Source organism: Rhinopithecus roxellana, chromosome 3 (genome assembly GCF_007565055.1).
Source record: "Rhinopithecus roxellana isolate Shanxi Qingling chromosome 3, ASM756505v1, whole genome shotgun sequence".
Classification (NCBI taxonomy): Eukaryota; Metazoa; Chordata; class Mammalia; order Primates; family Cercopithecidae; genus Rhinopithecus; species Rhinopithecus roxellana.
In genome coordinates, this window is record NC_044551.1 from 136,104,290 (window position 1) to 136,124,427 (window position 20,138).

Below are 20,138 nucleotides of genomic sequence, written 5' to 3' on the forward strand. Positions count from 1 at the left end.
GGAAAACATTTATATCAATAAGTTTTAGGATGGAATTAATTCATTTCAGAAAATCTCCAGAAGGCCTTTTGATTAAACACTTGATAAATTTACAAACTCTTCTATGATTCATTCACTTAAGTTGCCTTAATTCTAAAGGTTATAAGATCTTTTTCACTGGATGAGATCAAATGTGATGTATTATTTCAATGGGTTTTGAATCTGGATTGATGCATGTACCTCTGATACTAGCATGGAGTAAATCACTATTTCTTAGAATAACTTTTTTATAAATTATTTGCTGTGGCACAGCTTCATGGTACCATACAGGAATAATTTAATTGTTATGGGTAGTGTATTGGTTCATTCTCACACTTGTATGAAAACTCGAGAGTCGGTAATTTATAAAGGAAAGAGGTTTAATTGACTCACAGTTCCTCAGGGCTGGGGAGACGTCAGGAAACTTATATTCATGGTGGAAGGGGAAACAAACATGTCATTCTTCATATGGCCGCAGCAAGGAGAAGTGCAGAGCAAAGTGAGGAAAAATCCCCTTATAAAAGCATCAGATCTCATGAGAACTCACTCACTATCATGAGAACAGCATGAAGGTAACTGTCACCATGATTCAATTATCTCCCACTGGGTCTCTCCCACGACACGTGGGAATTACAGGAACCTCAATTCAAGATGAGATTTGAGTGGAGACACAGCCAAACCTTATCAGGTGGGGTGGATTGTTTTAATGTTAAGAAAATGAGCATTTAAAAGAAATAAAAGTATGGCTTTTTTGCACCAAATTTGTTTTAATAAGCACTAACAATTATCACATGAGTATGGTAATAGTAAAAAAAAATACCAAACATTTACCTAGAACATATTATGTGCCAAGCAGTGTTCTGAGCCCTTTCAATATATGAACACTTTAATTCTCACAACAACCACATGAGGTTGTACGACTATTATCCCTGTTTCATAGCTGAGAAAACTGAGGCACCATGATTAAGTGACTTGCCTGGGGTCACACAGCAAGTAAGCCATTGAGACACAATGGAAACACGCACAGACTGGCTCTAGAAATCAGTGCTTGGCCACCACATGAACAGAGGTATTCCCATGAGTCATCTTCCTCTCCCTTCCCACATGAAAACTGACATATACATAGAAAGTAGATAGCATTGTTCTTAGTCACCCTAGCATACATTGCATATGATGAACAAAGTATTGTCCCTTAACTAAACCATGACCATTAGCCTTAAAACTAGCTATGGGGCTATGATGATTATATTACTTAGATACTTTTATTCTTCCCCCTCTCTCTATACCCTCCTTCACTCTCTCCTCTGTGTTTCCCTTACCCACCTTTATCTTTCTTCTTTTTCTGTATCAAATACATTGCAATATTTAAGATGACAATTTACTAGTCAAGGGATTGAAAAAAGTCTTACAATTCTGCAAATCAGAAAATAAGACATTTGATAACATGCTTTTGAAAATACTGTAGTTTTAACTATTTTGTAAATATTAACTTAAGCATTATATTCTCAGTGTAAAAATGCCTTCTCCAGACTTTGAAAAACATTCTAAATTATCAGCAGTAGTTAATATGTGAGCGGAATCTGTACACCTTATTATTTTGTGATCTGACTAAATTTTACTTTGGACTCTTTAGACAATCTGTTAGGATGAGGAGTAATATGTATTTGTAATTTTCAGAATTAAAAAATGCTTGCAATTGTTTTCTCTAGTTACGTGTACATATTTTCTATTCCGAGATTTTTGTTTCTTTTGAAAATGAAGAACGCTGTTTTTCAATACCCTCTTTTAGAAAGTAAAGAATCTTTTTCTGTTTAACTCTGTCTTTGGAAAGGGAAATTAGCAGCTGTAGACTATTATTCAAACTTAGTCTGATTATATATCCAGAAAATGAAGTCCTACCTTAACTGTTTAATTAAAGATTGGAAGAAAATATTTAAGCAGGTGTTAATCAGGTCTTTTTAAAAAATATTGCATACTCCAGCCTTTCCAGGTGCAGTTAAAGTTTTCTTTCCACCTACAAAATAAAACAAATACTAGATAGATAAAAGTCTATTTTGAGGCCTGGAAGTTCATTTCTTAAGATTGGAGAATCTTACGCTTATTAACAAATATATAGTGCTCATTCTTTTCAAACAAATAATACATTTAAAATACTTTTACCTCTTTATAAACAACCTTATATTATTTATAACTGACTGACATAAAGCATATTATTTTGAGCATATAATTTGACAAATTTTAACATATATACACCCATGAAACCATCACAGTAGTTAAGATAATTAATATAGTATAACTTTTTATTGTAAAATAAATAAACACAGAGAAAGTACACAAGATAAAGTTATACAACTCAATTATTTATCACAAAATGAGCTATCAGTTGCCATTTAGGTCAAGAAATAAAATAATGCCAATCACAAAGATCCCCCTGTAACTTACCAATCACTACCTTCTATCTTACACAGGTAAACACTAACCTAATTTTTTAGTAATTTTTAAAAATAATTTTAGTAAATAATTTTGCATTTGTAAACTTTGTGGTTTAATTTTACCTATTTTTAAATATACATAAAAGAAATTATGTAGTGTGTGATCTTCAATGTCTGACCCATTTTACTTCATAGGATGTTTATGAGGATTGAATTTTATCAGATAATTTTTGTACATCCATGCAAATAATAATGTAATTGTTTTTTTCCTACATTTTGTTAAATGGTAAAATTATACTGTTTGAATGTCAAGTTAATATACGGACTAAACCTAACTTGATTGAAAGAGAGAGAGAGAGATTTAGATAGAGATATATCACTATGTTCCATTTGGTAACGTTTTGTTTAGAATTTTTATGTGACTGAATACAATATATTGGCTTCAGAAAATAAGAAATTAGAAAATATAGATTAATGGCAAAGTGTAGAAGGCTTCCAGAACCAAGGATTTGAGCAAAAAGTTCCAGCAATAATTCACCAACCACTAAGATATGCTGACATAGAGGTAATCCCTAGACTGCCAGACTTAAAAATAAAAACAATAATTACAAAACAAAACAAAACAAACTAAAGCCTGAAGAATCATCAGTAACAGTACAGCATGTGGGAGATAGACTCTAGAGAATTGCTCCATGCAAGTCACTAAACAATAAACAAAGCAAATTAAAAAACATAAGCAATAAAAACTTCCTGAAGTGGGAATAAGAATCCAGAATTGCTACAAAATATTATCTAAATGGTCCAGTTTCAAAAATCTTAAGACAAGTGAAAAAACACTAACGTTGAGACTCATACACAAGAAACAAACAAAAAAAAGTCAATAAAATTACTTATGGGGGATCCAGATGTTGGATTTTGTTGTTGAAGACTTTAAAACAGCTATTATAAATATGTACTGAGAAAATCATGTTAAAAAACTAAAGGAAGGTGTGACTACAATGACTCATCAAACAGACTATCAATAAAAAGATAAAAATTATATGAAAGAGCCAAATGGAGCTTCCTTGTCTTGAGAAAATGAATTAATCCATTCTCACACTGCTAATAAAGACTTCCCTGAGACTGAGTAATTTATAAAGCAAAGAAGTTTTATTGACTCCTAGTTATGCAGGGCTGGGAGGTCTCAGGAAACTTACAATCATGGTGCAAGGAGCAGCAAACACTTCCTTCTTTACATGGTGTCAGGAAGGAGAAGTGCCGAACAAAGAGGGAAAAGACCCTTATAAAACCATCAGAACTTGTGAGAACTCACTATTACCAGAACAGCATGGGGAACTGCCCCCATGATTCAATTACCTCCCACTGGGCCCCTCCTACAACATATGGGTATTATGGGAACTACAATTCAAAATGAGATTTGGGTGGGGAAACAGCCAAACCATATCAAAAAGCACATCTATAAAAAACCTAGCAGTAACAATGTACTTAATAATAAAAACAACAATTTTCCCCAAGATCAGGAAGTAGGCAAAGATGTGCACTCTCACCACATGTATCAAACATTATATTGGAGGATCTAGGCGGTGCAATAGGGAAAAATAAAAGAAAGACAAAGGAAAAAGAAAATAAGTTAACTAAGATAGAAATAAGAAGTTCTATAACTGATTTTATTTTCAGATGACATGACCCTATATGAAGAAAGTATGAAGAATTCCTCCTAAAACTCATCAAAACTAATAAATAATTCCAGCAACATATATTAATATATAAGAGTATATCAGTATATCTCAATAATATATAATTACATCAATATATAAAAATAAATTTTTATTTTTATACACTAGCAATAGCCTATTAAATACATAATGTAATATTCACAGAAGCATTAAAAGGAACAAAGTAGGAATAATATTTTTAAACACTTGCAAAACTTATAAACTAAACTTTTTCAAATTTTTGTGCAGGGAAAATTACACTTAAAACATGAGAACGCATTCCAAGTTCACGGACTGGAGTGCCCATGTATTCAAGGTAACAATTCTTCCCACACTGATCTGTAGATTCAATGTAACTTCTATCACCATGTCAGTAAGAATTTTTTGTGTGGAAATCCACAAGATGATCCTAAAACTTATCTAGGAAAACAAAGGAGCAAGAATTAAACACTTTTTCTAAACCAAGAACAAACTTGGAGGATTTACACACCCTGATATCAGAACATATTACCATAAAACTGGCATGAAAATAGAATGTAATGTAATGGGAACAAAGAAAGTATAGACATAAATCTTTAACCTTATGATCAACTAGTTTTTGACAAAAGTACTAAGGTGATACAATTGAAGAAGTATCTTTCAAGAAATATTGTTGGAAAAATTAGTTATCTAGAAACAAAAAGAAGGCATTAGACTCGGATCTCATGCCATACACAAATATTAATGCAAAATGGATTGTAGACCTAAATACAATAGCTTAAATGTTTAGAAGAAAATATAAAACCTTCATAACATTTTGTTAGAAAAAGAATTTTCAGATATAACACCAAAATGTTGTGAAAAAACAGATAAATTGTCCGGAGCCATGAGGCCCGGAATTAGCCGACCTCTGTTGCTTGATCTCCGCAAAGCAGAGACAAGAGGGCGCATTCCCGGGTTCTTTATTTATAAACCCTTCCCGCGCGCGCCCAAAGTTTCTCCCGCGCGCGCCTAAGTTTCTCCCGCGCGCGCCTAAGTTTCTCCCGCGCGCGCCAAAACTGTTCCCGCGCGCCAGCCTTTCCCGCGCGCGCGCAAACATTTTCCCGCCCAGGAAGATATGCAGCCCAGGGCGCAGGTGCGATCCCGCGCCCGGGAAAAGTACAAACCCACGGCGCATGCGCGATTGTAATTTGAGAAGATCCGGCCCCTATCACCGCCCTGGCCCAACCTCTTCCCCTGCCAGCCTATATAAGGCATGACCCTACACTCAATAAACGAGACTTGATCAGGCTGTTTGTCTTGTCTCCATTTCTTGGGTTTTCTTGTCTCCTCCATTCCCACTCCCCCTTCCAGGGCCCGTTCGACTGTCCTGCAGGTCGGGACACCTGGCGCCCGAACAGGGACCTGGACACGGGGGAAAAAGTGAGGAAGAAGGCACTAAAGTCGGCCGAAAGTGAAAGTGGAAAGAAATTCCTCCGGACGTCGCGGGAGCCTGCCGCGTTGGAACCAGAGGTGAGTAATAGTGTCTGATTATGGGACAAGAATTAAGCCAGCATCAAATTTATGTAGGGCAATTAAAAGAGGCTTTAAAAACACGAGGAGTAAAGGTTAAAAGTAATGATTTGTTTAAGTTTTTTGATTTTGTAAAAGAAACCTGCCCTTGGTTTCCACAAGAAGGGACCATTGACGTAAAGAGGTGGCGTAGAGTGGGAGACTGTTTTCAAGATTACTATAGTACTTTTGGACCAGAAAAGGTTCCGGTGACAGCTTTTTCTTATTGGAATCTAATCAGAGATATAATAGATAAAAAAGAAAAAGAAAAAGATCCTGAGGTAATGGCAGTGGTTACTCAGACTGAGGAAATATTAAGAGGCAGCTCCCAAACCGACCTCGAAAAACCCATACCTAATAAAGAAATAGACCTTATATCTCTACAAAGTGACGAGGAAGAGGCTGGGGTCCCCTCAATGACAAATATAGAAACATCAAATAAGGAAAAGTTCAAAAAATACCCAGTTTTACCTACAACTAATGAAAGCAAAAGTAAAAATAACCTTAACTGTTCAGAAGTAAACTGGGATAATTTAGAGGAAGGGGCAGCAAAATATTATAATTCTGACTGGCCACAAACTCTTACTTATCCCCCTCCCTATAATAAGGCTTCTGCCCCCGCAGTTATGGCAGTAATAGACCCAAAAGAGGAGCTTAGAGAAAAAATTGCACAGCTTGAAGAGCAAATAAAGCTCGAAGAACTACATCAGTCTTTAATCACTAGATTGCAGAAATTAAGGACAGGAAGTGAGAGCGTTCAATACCCTAAAGGAATAGAGAAACCCTCTCACCCTCAGAGACCCGGACAGCATGTCCCAAAAGGAAGGTCGCTTGGTAGTAGGGATAGGGAGGATTCCTCTCCTCGAGATGTTTTTCCAGTAACGGAAACTACAGATACGCAGGGTCGAGCCTGGAGACACCACAATGGGTTTGAATTTACTGTAATAAAAGAACTAAAAACTGCTGTCTCGCAATACGGAGCTACTGCCCCGTACACCCTGGCCATAGTCGAATCTGTGGCCGAAAATTGGCTCACTCCCATAGATTGGAATACCTTAGTTAGAGCAGTTCTTTCCGGAGGCGACCATCTGATTTGGAAGTCAGAATTTTATGAAAATTGTAGAGATACGGCCAAGAGAAACCAACAAGCCGGAAATGGTTGGGATTTTGATATGCTAACTGGCTCGGGTAATTACACAGAAACCGATGCTCAGATGCAGTATGATCCTGGACTGTTTTCTCAAATCCAGGCAGCGGCTACCAAAGCCTGGAGAAAACTTCCTGTTAAGGGGGATCCAGGAGCCTCGCTCACGGGGGTCAAACAAGGACCTGATGAGCCTTTTGCAGACTTTGTACATAGACTTTTAACCACAGCCAGCAGAATATTTGGAAATGCCGAGGCAGGGGTGGATTATGTAAAACAGCTAGCTTACGAAAACGCTAACCCGGCTTGTCAGGCAGCAATCAGACCTTATAGAAAGAAAACAGACTTAACAGGTTACATCCGCCTCTGTTCAGACATAGGGCCCTCATATCAACAGGGTTTGGCTATGGCTGCTGCCTTTAGTGGACAAACCGTAAAAGACTTCCTCGCCAGTAAAAATAAGAATAGCAAGGGGTGCTTCAAGTGTGGAAAATTGGGACACTTCGCTAGGGATTGTAAGGGAGAGCTAGCTAAGACCTTAGAGGCAAAAGCTCCAGGCCTCTGCCCTAGGTGTAAAAGAGGAAAACATTGGTCCAATGAATGTAAATCTAAAATTGACAATCAAGGAAATCCCCTAACACCTCAACAGGGAAACGGATTGAGGGGCCGGCCCCAGGCCCTGAAACAAGCTTATGGGGTGGTCAGTTTTGTACCAACCAACAACAATCCGTTTCACAGCTTAGTAGAGCAACCCCAGGAAGCGCAGGATTGGACCTCTGTTCCACCTCCCACACAGTATTAACCCCTGAAATGGGACCTCAGGCCCTAAGTACGGGTATATATGGGCCCCTACCCTCAAACATGTTTGGATTAATCCTGGGAAGAAGCAGCGTCATCATGAAAGGCCTACAGGTCTTTCCAGGAATAGTGGATAGTGATTATATAGGAGAAATCAAAATCATGGCCAAGGCTATTGACAACATCATTATCATTCCTCAAGGGGATAGAATAGCGCAGTTACTCCTGTTACCATTGCTAAAAACAGTTAATAAAGTCCAATCGCCCCTAAGGGGAAAGGGAGGATTCGGATCCTCAGACATCTACTGGGTACAGCCCATTACTAATCAAAAACCCTCTCTCACCTTGTGGCTAGACGGAAAGTTATTTACAGGACTGATAGACACAGGGGCCGATGTAACAATTATTAAAGAGCAAGATTGGCCCTCCAGTTGGCCCACTTCAGAGACCTTAACAAATTTACGAGGAATCGGGCAAAGTAATAACCCTAGACAAAGTTCCAAATATCTCACCTGGAGAGATCAAGAAAGTAATTCCGGTCTCATTAAGCCATTTGTTATCCCTGATTTGCCTGTTAACCTTTGGGGTAGAGATCTTCTCTCCCAAATGAGGGTCATGATGGGTAGCCCAAATGATATAGTCACTGCACAAATGTTGGCTCAGGGCTACCACCCTGGAAAAGGGTTAGGAAAAAGAGAAGATGGCATTTTACAGCCAATCCCAGCCATAGGAAAATTGGATAAAATGAGGCTTGGAAATTTTTAACCGTGGCCATTGACATGCCTGCACCCCAAAAATTTGCTGATCCAATCACTTGGAAGTCAGATGAACCCGTTTGGGTTGATCAATGGCCACTAACCAATGAGAAGCTTGCCGCTGCCCAACAGTTAGTGCAGGAACAATTAGAGGCAGGACACATCACAGAAAGCAACTCTCCTTGGAACACCCCCATATTCGTCATAAAAAAGAAATCTGGAAATTGGAGACTCTTACAAGATCTAAGAGCAGTAAATGCTACTATGGTCCTTATGGGCGCCTTACAGCCAGGGCTACCCTCTCCGGTAGCAATCCCTCAAGGATATTTTAAAATTATCATAGACCTTAAAGATTGCTTTTTTACAATTCCCCTTCATCCTACTGACCAAAAACGATTCGCCTTTAGCTTACCATCTGTAAATTTCAAAGAACCAATGAAACGATACCAATGGAAAGTGTTACCTCAAGGTATGGCCAACAGTCCCACCTTGTGTCAAAAATATGTGGCTACGGCCATACACTCAGTTAGAGAGACATGGAAACAAATGTATATTATACACTATATGGATGACATTCTTATAGCAGGAAAAATGGGAGAACAAGTTTTACAGTGTTTTGCTCAACTCAAGCAAGAACTAACCACGGCGGGTTTACAAATAGCTCCAGAAAAAATACAACTACAAGACCCTTATACATATTTAGGTTTTCAAATAAATGGACCTAAAATTACAAATCAAAAGGCCGTTATCCGTAAAGATAAGTTACAAACCCTCAATGATTTCCAAAAGCTCCTTGGAGACATAAATTGGCTTCGGCCCTACTTAAAACTCACCACAGGAGACTTAAAACCCTTATTCGACACCCTGAGAGGTGACCCCAGCCCTAAGTCCCTTAGGTCGTTATCAAAAGAAGCTCTTTTATCACTTAATAAAGTAGAGGCGGCCATTGCTGAGCAATTTGTTACTAACATAGACTATTCACAGCCATTAACCCTTTTAATATTTAACACAACACTAACACCTACTGGTTTATTCTGGCAAAATAACCCTATTATGTGGGTCCACTTGCCTTCATCTCCCAAAAAGGTATTACTCCCCTATTATGATGCCATAGCAGATTTAATTATTCTAGGGAGAGACAATAGCAAAAAATATTTTGGAATTGAACCCTCTATGATCATACAACCTTATTCTAAGCCACAAATCCATTGGTTGATGCAAAATACTGAAACGTGGCCGATTGCTTGCGCCTCTTATGCTGGCAACTTAGATAACCATTATCCACCAAACAGGCTTATTCAATTTTGTAAGCTGCATGCTTTTGTCTTCCCTCATGTTACCAGTAAAACACCTTTAGACAATGCCTTATTAGTATTCACTGATGGGTCATCCACAGGAACTGCTGCATACACCTTTGCAGACACCACTGTTAAATTCAAAACCAGCCATACTTCAGCTCAGCTAGTAGAATTGCAGGCCCTAATCGCAGTACTGTCAGCCTTCCCTAATCAGGCCCTTAATATTTATACTGACAGTGCATATTTAGCTCACTCAATATCTTTACTTGAGACCGTAGCACAAATCAAACATAGTCTCAGACACAGCCAAGTTATTTTTACAATGCCAACAATTAATACATGACAGATCAACACCTTTCTTTCTTGGACATATTAGAGCTCATTCAGGATTACCAGGACCTCTATCCCAGGGCAATCAACTGGCTGATATGGCAACCAAGACGGTAGCCATAGCTACAAATACAAACCTAGCCCAAGCACAGGCTATTCATGCCTTACACCATCTTAATGCTCAAACTTTGAGACTGATGTTTAAAATAACTAGAGAACAAGCAAGACAAATAGTTAAACAATGTCAGACCTGTATAACATACCTGCCAGTCCCTCACGTAGGAATTAACCCAAGAGGACTAGTTCCCAACATGATTTGGCAAATGGATGTCACTCATTATTCAGAATTCGGTAACTTAAAATACATCCATGTATGTATAGATACATTTAGTGGATTTATACTGGCCACCCTACAAACAGGCGAAGCTACCAAACATGTCATAGCTCATTTACTACACTGTTTTTCCATAGTTGGAAAGCCTAAACAACTAAAAACAGACAATGGTCCTGGTTATACATCCAAAGCCTTTCAAGACTTTTGTCTTAAATTACAAATAAAACACATTACTGGAATTCCCTATAACCCTCAAGGACAAGGAATAGTTGAAAGAGCACACCTATCCTTAAAAACCACCATTGACAAAATAAAAAGGGGAGAATGGTACCCTACTAAGGGCACCCCTAGAAATATCCTTAATCACACACTTTTTATTTTAAATTTTTTAAATTTGGACAACCTGAACAGATCAGCAGCCGATCGATTTTGGCATTCCGAGTCCAAAAAACAATTTGCCACGGTTAAATGGAAAGACCCCTTAGACAACACATGGCATGGTCCAGACCCAGTGTTAATCTGGGGAAGAGGCTCAGTTTGTGTTTTTTCTCAAACTCGTGATGCAGCCAGATGGCTACCAGAGCGACTGGTAAGACAGGTACCTAATAATAACCAATCCAGGGAGTGATTTTCTCCCTGAGAGTACTCTTTTCCTCTATTGCAGAGATGAACTTCAACTACAAGCCCCTCTGGACCATGGTGCTGATTTGCCAAGCACTCCAGGTATATGCCGGCTTTGGTAATCCCCATGAGGCCCGTAAATATATACGACAACGATACGGTAAGCCCTGTGATTGTTTGGGGGGATATGTGACCTCCCTTCCAAATACGTACATCTCAGCTGTGTCCTGCTCCGCTTACACAGCATACCTGTCTAGTGACTCTCTTAAGTGGAGGTGTGTGTCAACCCCAAGAATATTTAGTGGAGGGGATACCACAACCTGCCCTTGTGACACATTTGAGACTGCTATGCATAGTTCCTGCTACACTACTTATTTAGAATGTACCTCTGGCGGTAAAACATACTATACTGCTATCCTAACAAGATCTAGAACCCCTACTATAGGGGCCAATAGTGTCCCTACAGTTGTAGGAAGTACCAATAACCTTATATCAGCTGGCTGTACTGGAACTGTAGGACAGCCTGTCTGCTGGAATATTCACCCCCCTCTTCATACCTCTGACGGAGGAGGACCACAAGACAAGGTCCGAGAAATTAGGGTATACAAAAAACTTGAAGAGTTGCAAAGGTCCCTGTACCCGGAAATTCACTACCACCCCTTGGCCTTGCCCAAAGCCCGAGGGAAAGAGAAAATTGATGCCCAGACCTTTGCCCTCCTCACGGCTACTCATAACCTGCTTAACAATTCCAACTCTAGTCTGGCTGATGACTGCTGGCTGTGTCTGCAATCAGGAGATCCCGTTCCTCTTGCCATACCCAGTAATAACTTAAATTATACATCCAATACCCCTTGCACCATAATTCCTCCCCTTAAAGTACAGCCTTTAGAATTTCCTAGTTCCTCTTGCATCTACTCCCCTCCCCTTAATAACACTTACGACCTCGATGTAGGATTCAATCAATTCAATAATTGTTCCACCATAGTAAATATTTTCCAGTCGCTGTGTGCCCCAAACAGCTCGGTTTTTATATGTGGCAATAATAGGGCTTATACCTATTTACCTACTAACTGGACAGGACGCTGTGTCTTAGCCACACTTTTACCTGACATAGACATTATCCCTGGAGATGAACCTGTACCTATCCCAGCTATAGATCACTTTTTAGGAAGAAACAAAAGGGCAATACAATTTATCCCCTTACTTGCAGGATTAGGCATAACTACTGCCGTAGCAACTGGGGCTACAGGCCTAGGGGTTTCTGTTACTCAATACACCAAATTGTCTCGCCAACTGATCTCAGATATGCAGGCCATTTCGAGTACTATACAAGATTTACAAGATCAGGTAGATTCTCTGGCAGAAGTAGTGCTCCAAAATAGAAGAGGCCTAGATTTACTAACTGCAGAACAGGGAGGCATCTGCTTGGCTTTACAGGAGAAGTGCTGTTTTTATGCCAACAAATCCGGGATCGTCAGGGACAAAATCAGGCGTCTACAAGAAGACCTAGAAAAACGACGAAAGGAAATAACCGATAACCCGTTTTGGACTGGGTTCCATGGACTCCTTCCCTATCTTATGCCATTCCTGGGCCCCCTGCTTTGCCTATTGCTTTTACTCTCTGTAGGACCTTTGGTTTTCAATAAGCTCATGACATTCATTAAGCAACAAGTCGAGGCTATCCAAGCGAAGCCTATACAGGTCCATTATCATCGCCTAGAACAAGAAGATCGCGGTGGTTCATACTCACACCCATTATGACCACCTTCCCTATGCGCTGAACTGGACAGCCAATGACGGGTAAGAGAGTATCATCTCTCACTAACCTAAGACAGGAGGGCCGTCATAAGCTACTGCCTAATCCCATGACGGGTACCAGTGATGAGATGCATTACTCCAACCTAAGACAGGCGCAGTTCCCGAGGGACAATCTTCTAGCCATAATTATATATAAAAAAGGGGGACCTGTCCGGAGCCATGAGGCCCGGAATTAGCCGACCTCTGTTGCTTGATCTCCGCAAAGCGGAGACAAGAGGGCGCATTCCCGGGTTCTTTATTTATAAACCCTTCCCGCGCGCGCCCAAAGTTTCTCCCGCGCGCGCCTAAGTTTCTCCCGCGCGAGCCTAAGTTTCTCCCGCGCGCGCCAAAACTGTTCCCGCGCGCCAACCTTTCCCGCGCGCGCCAACCTTTCCCGCGCGCGCGCAAACATTTTCCCGCCCAGGAAGATATGCAGCCCAGGGCGCAGGTGCGATCCCGCGCCCGGGAAAAGTACAAACCCACGGCGCATGCGCGATTGTAATTTGAGAAGATCCGGCCCCTATCACCGCCCTGGCCCAATCTCTTCCCCTGCCAGCCTATATAAGGCATGACCCTACACTCAATAAACGAGACTTGATCAGGCTGTTTGTCTTGTCTCCATTTCTTGTGTTTTCTTGTCTCCTCCATTCCCACTCCCCCTTCCAGGGCCCGTTCGACTGTCCTGCAGGTCGGGACAATAAATTAGACTGATCATAATTAAAAAGTTTTGTGCTTTAATGATAGCTATGAACAAAGTGAAAAAAGCTCACACTATGGGGAAAAAATATTTGCAAATCACATATCCAACAAAGACGAATGTCTCAAACATACAAAGAATTACTACAATTTAACAATTAAAAGACAAACTAATTTTTTCAAATGGGCAATATATTTGAATATACATTTTTCTAAAGAAGATATGTAAATGGTTATTAGACAAACAAAAAGATGCTCAACATCATTATTCATTAAAAAATGCATATTAATCCCACAATGAGGTGGCAACTTATGCACACTAGTGGCTACAATAAAAAAGATAGACAATAATAAGTACTGGTAAGGATAAGGAGAAATTGAACCCTCATGCATTGCTGGTGAATTTAAAAACTAGTGCGGTCACTTTGGAAAACAGTTTGAAATTTTCTCAAAATATTAAAGAAAAAGTTATCACATAACCCAGTAATCTCATTTCTAAGTACATGCCATGAAATTTTTTTTTAAATACACATTTACACAAAAACTTATTATGCAAATATTTATAGCAGCATTATTCGTACACATTTGAGTTGTTTCCACTATTGGCTAGTATTCAACTGCTAATTGGCTATGAATAGTAGCCAACAGTGGAATCAACTCAAATATGTATCAACTGATAAATGGATAAGTAAATATATATATATATATATATATATATATATATATAATGGAATATTATTCAGCTGTAAAAATGAATGAATACTGACTGATACAAGTTACCACATGGTTATGAACCTTGAATATATTACGCTAAGAGAAGGAAGCCAGATGCAAAAGATTGCATATTGTATGGTTCCATGTATATGAAATGTCCAGAAAGATATACTTATAGGGAAGGGAGGCATATTAGTGATTGTCTGGGGCTGGAGGTGGGATGGGAACATAGATTAACTGCAAGAAAAATGGACACAAGAAATTTTGGAAGATGACAAATCCTCAAAATATTCAAAATATTCCAAATTTTAATTGTGGTGATAATTGAAGAGCTCTATGGATTTACTAGAAATGATTTAATTATGCATCTAAAATAAGTAAGTTTAAAGTATATAAATTATACCATAATAAATCTGCTGGAAAATAATCTCAAAATAATTTTTGAAAGTCCTACATTACAGTTCAATATATTTCACCTCAAGCACTTGTAAACATTTATTCCCTGCACCCCCACCTCAAACTGAAATGATTCCTAGTGTTGCAATGAGAAACTGTATGAAGTCATTTACTTGCATTTGAAACAGAAATTTTTAAACACTGAAATACTGAGTTCAGTGAAACGTGAAGTTTCAACATGCTGGGTAACTGGATTTGCTTCTCCCGTATCACGCTTATTCCAAATTTAACTCTCTTGGAGGGAACGGCAGGTGAATTACCTCAAACTGGCAAACCATTACTTTTCTCTCATCTCCTCTTCCTTCCATCTTCCCTCCCTTCTTTCTTTATTGTCTTTCTTCTTAACTAACCTTATTCCTTTTTTTTTTTTTTTTTTTGCCAATCATTTATAGTAATATTTCTCTAAGTTAAGGGATTCTGATATGTGTCTACATTATTTGTGTTTGTATATGTCTGGAAGACAACATATATCAACACCAAAATGTTTAGTTGATAATCATGTTTATTTCTACCTAGGTAGTATTTCTCTTGCTTTTTCTTTCTTTCTTTGAAAACTTCTTCTTTTTTTTTTTTTTTTTTTAAAGATTTTTGGATCAAATATGTAGTTACTCCTGTAAGCCTTTTGGGGGAAAATTAATAAATGCTATTTGTTAAGTGAATAATGTACCTATAGTAACTCAATTAAACAAGTTAAAATGACATAAAATATATTGAGTTAACTAAAAATGCCTCAATTCAAAGAATCAAGGCAAATATTGAATATAAATATATAATGTTTATAAATATTAAATTTTAATGTTATGTTTGAGACAAAACATTAGAAAAGAAAATTTCATTTGTTTACATTTTTGATACACCCAGCTAGATTGTATAATATTGAACAATATGGAATCAGCTTTTCAAACATTTTTGACAAACTCAAACCAAACTGCATTATGCCAAGAACATTTTGCATTATTAATATCATGTGTCATTCAATGAAAGCTAATCCATATGTTTATGATTCATTCATAATTGAATCATCAAAATATTGATTTAAAAGCCATTTGATGTCTAAAAAGAAATGTTGGAGTTTTAAAAGCAAGTTTTGGCCAGGCGCAGTGGCTCACACCTGTAATCCCAGCACTTTGGGAGGCCGAGGCAGGTGGATCACCTGAGGTCAGGAGTTCAAGACCAGCCTGGCCAACATAGTGAAAACCCTGTCTCTACTATAAAAATAAAAAGAAAAAAAGAAAAATTAGCTGGGCATGGCAGCGGGCACCTGTAATCTCAGCTACTTGGGAAGCTGAAGCAGGGGAATTGCTTGAACCTGGGAGGCAGAAGTTGCAGTGAGCCAAGGTCGCACCACTGCACTCCAGCCTGGGCAACAAGAGTGAAACTCTGTCTCAATAAATAAATAAATAAATAATAAAAGCATGTTTTTTAAAATAAAAATTTTATGGAAGATTTAGGATCATTTTATAACTTTGAACAATAATTTTTTAGGTTTTTAACAAAATATTTACTACTGCTTAAAAGGAGATAAATGGGTTTTCCTTGTTGAGTAATGTCTAATGATAATTATAAAAAAAAGAATAGAAATGTTATATATCCTTTTTAAAAAACTTTTAGAGACAAGGTCTCACTTTATTACAAAGTCTGCAGTGTACTGGCATGCTCATAGCTGAACTCCTGGGTTCAAGCTATCCTCCTACCTGAGCCTCCCATGTCTCTGGAATTACAGATGTAAGCCACTGTACCCAATTGTATTTCTATGTTTGAACAACTGTGTCCACATTTGTATAAGTTTTCATTTTAAAAATCTCTTTTCAGAATATTTTATATGTATAAAAAGAGATTCAGAACATTCTACACTTATTTAATTCACTAATAAATTTTGAAATTAAATCTTCTACTATTATTATCTAAATTCAGGTTTTGCATTGTTTCTTTGTTTGTTTTAAGGCTCCTGGTGGTTTAAATTCCTCTCATCCCTCTCTCTCTTTTTTAAGTTACTGTGGAGATAAAGCTATAATAATAATTCTAACTGCCCCCAGATAACTTGATTCTGAATATGATATAAAGTTGTTCTAACACTTTCATAAGCATGTGTCTATAAATACATTCATATACTTTATGTGTTTGAAAACATGTGATCACATGGGGAAATATTTGTCACAACACTTTCAATCAATATATACCTATTCACATCTGGAAGAGCTAAAGCCTCTATAGTTTAATTCTATTTCTGTATAAATCAAGAGTGTGACTTTGTCAAAACTCTGCTGGTAAATCTTTGTAAAACTACAAAGATTATTTCGGAAGTGCCAACCATCTTAATTATGTTTTCTATCAGCTCATATCATGTCACAACACTAAAATACAAGTCAAATAATAATGTATTTTAGTGTTTAATAGTATTAATACTATTAAACCTGAATATTATTAAACACTATTTAAAATATACATTAGTGCTGTAAGTATGCCAGACATCGTGCTAAGGGCTTTAATGAGCCTCGCAGCAATGAATGAACTTCAGAGCAATGAAGAAATGCTCTCTTTGTCTCTCCTCCATTTTCTAAGTACTCAAAAAAGTCACTCTTCCAGGTAACAGCCTGATTTTTTCCATGAATACTTCCTTACAAGTCTTACATTTCTCTAATCATTAAATGTAAACTAAAGCTCAAAACTTATACCTATCATTTGTATCTCATATGTATACATTATTTATTATAGCTATCTTGTACTGCATCATATTCCCATAGATTTTATTTATATAAAGTTTAGGGGCACCAGCTGTGGAGTTTAGCAGCCCTGGGTTCCTTCTTTAACTTTAACACATTACTAGATGTGTCACCTTACAAAAGTTACAAAATGTTAAGTATCAATTTCTTCATGAAATAATAACTAAGTGGGGGGTTACTTTGAAGATTAATAACTGGATAGCATAATTCCAGGCACAGAGTAAGCTTTCAATAAATGGTGGTATAGATTTATTAGATTTTGTGAGTTTATGTTATACTCCTTGTGCTTACCTAATTGTGAAGGTGTTAAAGGAATAATTATTAAGTTGGACAGGTAGATAGTGATGTTACTCTCTCACAGAGGCAGGTGAGTAATCCTAGAGGTTTTGTAAAATGCTCCTGATTCTTGTCCTGCCTCCTCCTATCCATCTCTGGATTAATTTTCCAAAAGATAATTTTCCAATGTTGCATTTGATAACTATCCGATCATCTACATTTATTTGTTTTCTTAACTATTTTGAAGAAATTTATAGTAAATTTTACTGCATAGGATAGTTTTACTAACATTGAACTTTCCAGCAAAGTTTTATTTGATCACTTCTCATTTTGTTTTCCTCACAGTATTTTTAGTACTTAATTTGTCTCTGCTTGACTACTTGTTGCTACAACTGGATGGAACTGAGATGAAAAGTAGAGACCACACTTTGGATGCTAGGACTACAATCAGAAAACAAATCCTGGACTGGAGATTACAGTGACAGAGAATTCAAAGGGGAAAAGGACCCAGTAAGATATTACTCCAACCAGAATTTGCTTGAAAGGAAAAGGAATCACTAAAAAATTTAACAAACATCATTTTATTTACCACAAGTGAAAAACCAGAACTGTTCTGGTCCAGAATGTCTGGTCACACAAACTAGGGACAGATTGGAGGGGGGATTTATGGGTGAGGGTTGGAGAGGGGGATAGAGGGGAATTGAAAGAGGAAACTGAGATAATAAGATGTACAGAAGGAGGCAAAGCAGAGAGAAGAAAAATTTGAGGGTCACAAGAATGCATTCACAGAACTGTATTCAAAATATATACATAAGGATATGCTCAAAGACCTATTCAACAGTATATTCTTTATGAATATATAAATGCATTCTTCATAAAAATGGTCTTCATGAAAATATTCTCCTCATGTATACATATTTATGGACATATATTTCTGTTGGGGCAGAGAGAAATCAAGCACTCCTTAAGATATTGTATTCAAGATAAACTGAAAAGTGAGAAAAACTACAGAAATATTAAAAAGATAGTGAAATCATCCTATCAAATATAGATGGTTATAATTTACTTTTTTAAGTTTAGTAGATAAAAGAATATTGGCCTTCAGTGAGGTAGCTTTCAATGAATTTGCTTGTATTGAAAAGAATTTCAGGGATTGGCCTAAGTTTTGTGTCCAGGTAAAAGTATTAAACATAATTCATATTAGAAATCAAAACTCATAAGAATTAAAAATGGGATTGCTTTTAATTTTTGGTTATTTCCACATGAAATACTGGGATTGCTGTATCTCTTTCTCCATTGCCTACTCCAGTGGAAATCCTGCTGGTCAGGGAATTAACTAAAACAAAGGTTGGGGTGCTTTGGTAGAAATGTGGATAAAAGTGGGCAGGAAGCAAAAATTGGATTGGAATTCTCTACAAAGGCAGAGTAATCAGGTGCTTTACACAGAGTTGGAGAATTGTCTTCTGTGCACTGAATTTAAGTGGTTTAAATATCCTTAGGGATGGAAATATTTTCTTAGCATAAAACACAGGTGCATGTGCTATACCGCCAAGGAAAAGCATTGGTAAACATTTGAACCTTCTTCCAGTGGCCTAGTCCAGAGTCAAGCTTTCAGTCTACATCAGTGACTTGAGTGTCTCATCATACTCAAATAGAGATGGGCTGTTTGCAATGTAATAAAAGGACGGCCTCAAAGTAATAAAAAGTCTCAGAGTTACATGAGGAATCTTTATGCAAAGGCAATGAGGGCTAAAATAATCTTCAAAGGAGTTGACTGTTTGTTCAGCAGCAAGAAGCTTTTAAATGGAGAGCATTCACTGGCTGTTTGTACTGGACAATGATTTTTACATTCCAGTCATCTCACTTAGTCTCGTTGGACCAGATTCTTCCTTTTTAGGTGAAGAGGTAGTTGGCAGAATGTCTTTCCTGGCATAGAAGAGAGAAGAAACTTTTTGTTTTCATCTTTTCAGACTTTTCAAAGCTTCTATGCTTATATCAGATTATGACAATAAAAGCAAGAAACAACAGATCACTCGTTTTTTGGGAGATAGGAAAAGTCCACTTCTGCTGAGAGTTCAGTATCTCTTTGGCCTTACTGCCATGACAATGCATGTTCTTGCTTTTTACTTTCTTGTGCTGTTTCTCCCTGGACAGAACTGCATGTTCTCAAAACATGGGCAACATTTTCTTCTTTTTCTCAATGAACAGTGGTCATGACAGCAACCAGTGTGCCTTCTTCAAAGAAGAAAAGCATTCATTTCCTATTTCAATTACTTTTACTTTAAAAAAAAAACTAGTTCCTGAATCTTTCTCTCTCCCCATTAGGATGTGTGTTCCCAACGACTATGTGGTCATAAGAATCTTCACCAACATGCCACCTTTCTTCTTCTAGCATTCATAACATCTGTATAACGGCCAAATAACTGACTCTCTTCTCCCAATTCTGGCATTTTTGTCATTGTTATTGTTGACAAATATTTGGGGAATTATTTTTAGAATTA